The following is an 8334-nucleotide window of genomic DNA, read 5'->3' as shown; positions in this document are numbered from 1 at the left end:
TTTTCGCTGTTTTTTTTTTTTTTTGCGAAATAATGAAGCTAATATTACCTTGAAATGTTTTCAAATGCAAGCGAATTTATCACGCAAAGTCACAATAGCAAACATTAGTTACGTTCTCGATTATATAACTCGCAGACGTCGGTCAATAATTAATTATTCAGTGCAGTTTGTCTCGTTTCGCGCGATAATTATGCATACTTATCGTTTATTCTGAAACGAGTAAATTTTCTTCCAGGAAGTTGCATTATAACGTGCAAATAAAAACGAACGCGCTCGTGGATAACGAAATACACGTATATGTCGCAAGAGGAAATCGCTCACTTGCGTCAACAACGCGAGTGTGTACTTATTTTCGAATCACGATGTCGCATCGATATTCGTATCAGGCGAACCTGGTTTAATCGCGGATTCATCATCATTGTAAATAAAACGTGTGTTGTCGCGCAATTTCCCAATGTACTCAGAATTCAAACAAGTATATACTATCTACGAGCGATCTCGATATTGCAACATGTTATATAGATGGTTACGTATCTCCCCGAACGCTCTTAGAAATTGTTCTTGGCGATTAATGTCCGCTAATGGCTTCTAACTGACGTACGCCAGTAAGGATGACTAACGATGCGAGTGAGCTGAGGACACGTGGGTGGAATTTAACGACCCTCCGCGCGTTCGTTAAGGATGACGAATTTATCGCGAACGACGACAGAAAGTAGCGACGTACATCAATTCTATTATAATTTAAAATCTTTTGTTTTCTCTTTTACTTACGTACGAGCACATTTATATTGTGCACACGGAAAAAAAAAATGCTGTTGCTTCAATTAAACGTCGACGTTTAATTGAAGCAACAGCATTTTTTCCGTGCACATAAATTATTAAATTATTAATTATTAATTATTAAATTATTATTAAATAAAATTTCAACATCAAAAATACGAAAAAAATCGCATAAAATTTTCAATTTTCTGGCAGGCGGAAACTTCTCGTTTTCGAAAACCATTTTGCTCCACGATCGCAAATATTTTGCGATCAGGGAATATTACACGACACGAATGAAATATGCTAGCCTCTTAATATGCAACATGTCGACGTGTATGCATGCGACAAGCGTGGCGGAAGCGAATTTTTGCGGGATGGCATCTCTCTGTTGTTTATTATTCGGCAGCTGCGTCGAATGACTAAGAGGCCGCGTGGGCGGAAGCGGATCATCAGCCCTGAATTGATAGCATTCCCCGAGATACGACGACTGCCTACCTACCTACCATATTGCATCTCCTTTGCATGCAAACTGCAACTCTCGCGATATCTCGAGTTACGTGATGCCCTATGCCAACGATCTAATCTTCCATCTCTGGGAATCACTTATCTATCTACATTTTCTCAGTACTCACGTGCTACTCGACCTTCGAATCAGCTTGGCTTTTCCAAGAAAGTTCACTATCTCAGCTATATATTATATCTGGATGTGTGCGATTTTTATTATACAATTATATTTAATGTGTATTTAAAACACTAAACTACGAATGATTGTCAAAAACTACAAGAGTAGCTAATATAATGTTATAAAGAACAGATTTCTCAGATTTCTCGGTAGGAGCAAAATACAAGTGAGTTACGAGTGCATGAATGCTTCATAAGGCTCGGCGGATTTGCGATTTCTCTTTCGTCTGTCGGCCAAGTTTTCGCAAGAAAACTTCTCCTGCTCCGCTTATATAGACGGTCCATCAAGTTCTCTCTCATCCAAAACCAAATTGAACTCTCTCACCTGACAAACGTTGTCTAACGAGTTCCTCTCGTCGCTTTGTGACGCGCGAATCGAGTCGTCGTCGCTGCCGATCGCTATTGTCGAAGAAAATCGAATCGTGTTCGGGTCGATCGTTACGACTGCACGACAATCGGCAATCAAGACGCGGGTGTTCAAGCTGTTTTGCTACGAAATTGGCCGTCACTCGTAATTGGCGACTACGGATCTCTATCGTCATGTTTGTCGCTTACTCTCTCGCCACAAACTCCTCTAATTAGACTGGCGAAAGTAACAGCAAGCACACGACATCGCTTCATGATACTTTAATAGTGTAGTATAAAATTGCATTTCACACAACTTGCTCTCGCGAATAGTATTTACGTAAATCCAGTCACATATAATAATCTGCGAACGCTAATTAGCGTCGATAAAAATTGGAAAGATAAAAGTATTAATCAAGAAAAGTGTGTGCATTTCTACAGGAAGTCTCACCATCAACAGATCTTACAAATTCAGTGATAAACATAACGCCTATATTTTCCGCAGTAAAAGTTTTTCTACAATATTATTTACCACGAATTTTTACCGTTCGTTTCTCAACGTTAAAGTGGATAAATATATTTTTTTTATTTTTTAGAGACAGAGATGTATAAAGCGGCGTTCATCGTGTAGGCATTTCTCGAATTATCTACGTGATGAGAAATTTCAAGATTGAGTGAATCGCTTGAGATACATAACGAGCACATATTCATACATCGAAATCTGAAATGCGTGAGAAGACATCTCTTTGTTCGCGTTCTCTCTCTCGGTTGCCGAGTTATGCGTAATATCCGCGATATTAATATTACTCGCAAAAGTACCGAGATTCAAGAGTAGACAGAGAGAAGAGAATTTAATATAGAGATTTTCTCGCTCGCTGTTCACCAAGATTGCAAGGATTTCAACGCAACTTCCTCCAAATTTTTGTAAAATATCCCGACGCATCATGCATCAAACGTCATCATAACACACACATAAGAGCGTAATCGCTATATAATAAACCGCGTTGAATTTCCATTCAAACCATATTATAATTCGGAGTTAAAACGGATACGCCTAAAATCTATTTACCGAACTAGAGCCAAACGCGGCGGAGAATTAATCTCGTTATATTACCGGTTCGTACGCCGTTGCATTATATTGTCGTATGAATCGCACGCTATTATGAATTACGCAATCGACTCTTGCAATTCCGGAAAGCACTCATCTCTCTCTCTCTCTTTTTCCTTCTCTCTCGCGGCGGTGAATTAGTTGACCGCCGTATAAATCCGTGGCTCATACGCAATTATTTGAAGAAGAAATCTTATATGCACCAGGATCTATATTACGGTAAAACGATGCAACCTACGAGTAATGAAAATCGCTGCATCATCCTTTCCCATATCTCGCGCACGCGTATGTGTAAAAAAAAATGCACGGCCGCGCGGTTTTCTCCCTCCGAATTTAATCCCTCGTGAATTTTTATCTCCTGGATGTAATATAATTCGGCATTTACTTCGCCGATTTTTGCCCGTTCTTGTAACCGAGCTAACGTACTGCTATATTATCAAGCTACGTAACTGCATCCGAAAAGAGCTGAGATGCACAAAACCGCGAAGTGTTATGCGCGCATCGCGGGATCGCGATGGATTGTGAAGCTACAATGTTTGAGATAACGTTTAAAACAGTGTTAAATGCACGAGCGAGAAGTTGATTAAATATAATGTATGATGTTCAAACTTTAAAATGTTTCGGAAAAACAAACATATGTGCCGCTACATTTGCATGAATTATTCATTTTTTTATGTTATGGAAATTTACTGCCGTCGTGCATATATTTACGATGAAGCGCTCGCTTTGCTCCAATTTACATGCGTTCAAATAACTCCCGAATTATAAAAGGACGAATATATAAACAGGATGAAAATAATACGTTTAATAATGCATTGAATCATTAATCGCAACACGAGCTCGCTATCGGTCGAAGATATCGCACTGTTTAATGGCAACGCTTCGTGTAAAATCACGCGTTACTTTTGTGCTACAACTGCAAACAAATTTAGGAGGCGCGGCCACCAGTACCGCGAACGTTTATTGGAAACCCCGCGATCTGGGGTTACGATACAATATAATCCAAAGTTTAATCGAAGCGAATGCACGCCGTGTTTAACGTGAAAATAGGACTCCACCGCAAAATCGATATAGCCGCGGATAATGTTTGTAATACTCCATATCATTAGTTACCGTATCATTATTAATCCACATATGAATGATTAGTGTACGCGATTAATTAAATAATTCGCGAATTGATACTCCGCCACGTATTTGCCGGCGTTGAATGAAACATCGATCGACGCAACGTTATTCGAGTCGTGATATTACATCGTCGTCTTTTCTCCCGGGACGCATTCTGCAAACGTTGACCTGATTTTTCATCGACTTTTCTTCACTCATTCGTCGATAGCGCGTATACGGCGGAGCGGCGTACGATATCGAACACGTGTCACGGATATAAATAAGCCTCGACACACGTGTGCACGCCGTCAACATGGCTTTCGCGAGTTCTCGCTGCAACACGCAATAATTTCGACGTCTGTCATCTCGTGACGCGTCAGTGCGCAACCTAACTCCGTATGAATTATTGCACGCCTATACAATACGCCTCGCTCCGCCGTTCCATCATCGGCGTATGCATTCGGTAAAGGCGACTGTAGAGAAGCAAACGATATATGCAGATCACGCTCGTGTAGCGTGTCGCAAGAACGGTCTCCGTTTCGGTATCCGGTGACGTTTGGAAAATTTGACAACCCGATTACGTATCGCACGTAAACGTGAGGTTCCTCGTCTTGTGTGTGTGTGTGTGTGACCTGTATTTTGATTTATATATTCTCCCATAGATTCATCGTGCAATCGGAAATTAAATATTCAAAATAGAATGTTATATCGTGAAAATCTTTCTTTCTCTATTTATACTTCTATTTATTCAATAATTTCATTTATCTTATTAATTAAATGATTGCAACCACTCGTACTGGAAACAGTATTTTATTTTACAGATAAAATTGATGAATGATTCAATTTAAGCAATCGAAAAAATATCGCAATCAAAGATCTAATTTATCTTTTCCGCCTGCAAATGAAAGAGTTTGTCACAAAACTGTTCTTTCTTCTCTCTTTCTCGCACAAACCAATCATAAGCCGATCGACACATTCAAAATGTATTAAATATAAAATATTGATCAAATCAATGCGATATGTTTTATCCTATAAAGTAAATAGTAAAATACGAGAAGCCAAAGATGTGACTCGCGAAAATCGCGGAACGACATTACAGTTTCATCGCGCGGATTTTCATACCGCACGAGGAAGCATAAATCCTCTTATTTATCGTTCGCCTTTTACGCGCGAATACGTCTAAGGCTTGATGCAGCCGATTGGATTCGTGGCATATCACGACCGGCAACGTGCGCATCTTCGTGTAAGCAGCGCGCGTCTCCTGCATTTATCTATCGCGCACGGGGATGCCTATTAAGCGATGTACGAAACGAGTTTCGTATTTTATACGTATATCCCCGTACGAACGTCCTCATAATTTACAGTTACATACATACTCGGACACTCGGACGTACGATTCCGGGCAGTCGTGCATTTCGGATCTACGAGTTAGGACGTGCGATTTACCGGTTAATCTCGCGCTATTCTCAAACTTTTTGTCGACGATATACATATAATGGGGACAGCGCGAGAACCGTATATCTATCGGTCATGTAAAAGTTGCGTTTTTATTAAGCGCACTGAAAAAAAAAAAAAAATTGTTAACTTGACTAAAACCGTTCAACTAATTACCATTTTTTTAATTGAAATATTTATATATTTAAGTCAAATATACGTCATGTTAGATTTAATATGTCTTATTTGACTTAAATATATAAATATTTCAATTAAAAAAATGGTAATTAGTTGAACGGATTTAGTCAAATTAACAATTTTTTTTTTTTTCAGTGCGTGACGCAGCAGCAGTGTCTTTTAATCCGATCTTGGGTGCGCGTGTGAGGGAATTTCTTTCGGAATGGAAGAGTTGATTGTACGGTTTCCTTCTCGAAGAAACGATATAGAGTCTCGTGAATAATTTTACAACGGTGCTTAAACCAGATGTTTGTGCAACAGCCACGTCTGCTGATCGACGAGTGTATATAACGCAATATGTCTGCATCTCCGTCTTCTCTTTCATCGGACACAAACGCGAGACGTAAACGGCGTCAGAAATTACGAGCGATTGCGCGAGCGCCTTTATTCAAGCATGAATGAGATGTACGCGCGTGACAAGTTTCCTCCTGAAATCTTCACGAAACGGGTCTCGATGTGCTAGCACGTGCTACCTACGATCTGACATTTCCACTACGCGCAGCGAACCGATCCCGAGACGATTTCCAACACGTGTAGAGAAAGCGTATACTTTTTCTTCCGTCTCACGAAGAACGCCCTCCGAGATGTTTCAGGTCGTTGTCGTCGATATAAAGAAAGAGAGAAAGACAGATCCTCAATAAATGTGCGCGTCGAATTATGTATGAGATTTTTGAAATTATGCGTAAAGAGCAGGCAGCGAGAGTTATTTTACTGAGAAAGGCGGCGACTTTCGAAACACTGAGACTAATCGACAATCGAGATAGATCACCGGTTCGCAGATAAATGTCGACGAAAATAAAGAAGTGGCCTTATCTATCTTCCATGGGGCGTGAAAGATAGACTTTACTTTGTCTTTCATAACACGTTTCATGTCACAGATGAGACATTTATCATACCGCAAGTTGCGGCAATAAAATGGAGATTTTGAATGAAGAGAATCTTTTCGCGTCAAGTTTGCAAGAATCGAGATTTAATAGTGTCCATTAGACAGAAAAAAAGATTCTCTCTATCGATCGAGCGATTTTAGAGGAAGCTATTTTGAATCCAGTGAGGATGTTGGCGTTTATTGTCTGGCGGGAGGAAAATTCTCCTCGCCATTCATCCCGATGTTAAATCCGCGCTTGTAAAAGTCGAGACTGCGCGACGATGTCAAACCTGTTTGTCTGGTGAATCGCGTGCGAATGGGAGTGACAATTCCAAACGTCGAAAGAACGATTTACGACTAATCTATCGATCGTCAGGATCGTTGATTTTTCTTCCCACGCTCGCGCCTCGAGGAAAGCGACTCTTAGATTACTCTCGATTTCCCCACCGCCGAGACTCTTAGCCGTGGCCGTGTAAATCGTCTCAGTCGCGTGCATCCGCTCGACTCGGCGTAGAACTGCTCCCGAGAAGGTCCCAAGGCGATGATAATTTTCGCGTCCAGAGATCCTGGCGCCTGGCGGAGAGCTCTCTTATCCGGTTCGCGTGCGGCGAGCTTGCGTGTCGAGGAATCGCGAGGAAACGTAAAGGATCGTTTTATGCGAGAGTGCCGAGGGCGCAAAAGTGTCCGGGTTTTATCGACGCGACCGTATTTGCGACGAGTGCTGTTTGCCAATACGAGCAAGTTGACGCAGGAAAGATCTCCCGTGAATGGGTAATGATCACAAAATGAAGTTTGCGTAGCCGTGTTTAGCGACCAGCGTAGTATTTTCCGGACAGTCGGAGTGTAAGAAAAATTTTATATTTACACAATCGTACTCGTGACTTGTATATTACTATTATTCCCCGATGATCCGTGCATCATATATGATGCGACGATAGTGAAACTAAGAAAAAGCTTAGACGTGACATCATTGCGTTATTTTTTTAAATAATTCTAAATAAGGAAAGCGAAATCTTTTTCCTACGCTTTCATATATGCTTTAAATTTTTCAAACTTAACTTTTAGATTTTATTTGATTTCGCTGGATCGTTGCCTATTTTCTTTCTACTATATATTTTATGAGATAGTGTCGGCGAACGTGAGGAACTCGATAACATTATTTTTCCAAATAAGCATCTCTTTCGAGAAGAGAATTTTCGCGAAGAGAGTGTACGTGAATCCCCATTCAATGTTTTGCAGTACGTTTTACATCGACATTTATCGGAGCGAAACGGGTTTTCAGAGGAAAGACGCGATATATGTTTATCGGAGTGGAACGAGTTTTCAAAGGACAACTCGTAATATCGAAGCGGATCAACATTTCTCTCTCAGTGAAAGAAAGATCCTCTACAGGATCTAGGTTGCTCGTGACTTCTTCATCACCGTTAACGCCATTTCGTAACAGAACTATCCGAACGCTGGTATGACGTATGTGATCGCGATTAAAGCAACAGAAGGCATCAATTGAGAAATGTTTGACCGTTACGAAATGATTACGCTATAATCGTCGTGATAATTGGCGGAAATACAAAATAGCGTTGCTGGCTCTCTAGCTAGGTGCTTATTTGACGGCAATAAACATTCTCCTTCTATCATATCGCGGTAAATGTGCTCGTTGGTTATGCTCCACTTTATTATTGTCTACAATTTCTTAGTGGATCGATAACGTATGGGAACTGAGTAATGGACTGATATTTTAATGGAAATTTATTTATTTATATATATATTATATTATATCTTTCATATATTTTTTTTCCAT

General features: G+C 40.3%; 1 protein-coding gene across 4 annotated transcripts in view; it reads left to right on the top strand.

The window, feature by feature from the left end:
- The window catches only part of LOC115245135, a 39859-nt gene that overhangs the window by 20300 nt on the left and 11225 nt on the right, over nucleotides 1-8334 (top strand). The window contains exon 1 of one of the 4 annotated variants that reach the window (XM_029823267.1): nucleotides 7005-7307. The exons of 2 other annotated variants lie outside the window; for them this stretch is intronic. The gene's annotated coding sequence lies outside the window, so the exon portion shown is untranslated. Of the gene's footprint in view, nucleotides 1-7004; nucleotides 7380-8334 lie in introns of those variants that run through there. One more of the 4 variants, XM_029823265.1, reaches the window with a different exon arrangement.

Source organism: Formica exsecta, unplaced genomic scaffold (genome assembly GCF_003651465.1).
Source record: "Formica exsecta isolate Colony F162 unplaced genomic scaffold, ASM365146v1 scaffold915, whole genome shotgun sequence".
NCBI classification, from domain to species: Eukaryota; Metazoa; Arthropoda; class Insecta; order Hymenoptera; family Formicidae; genus Formica; species Formica exsecta.
Note: the sequence above shows the minus strand (reverse complement) of the source record. Positions and strands in the feature narration are given on the sequence as shown.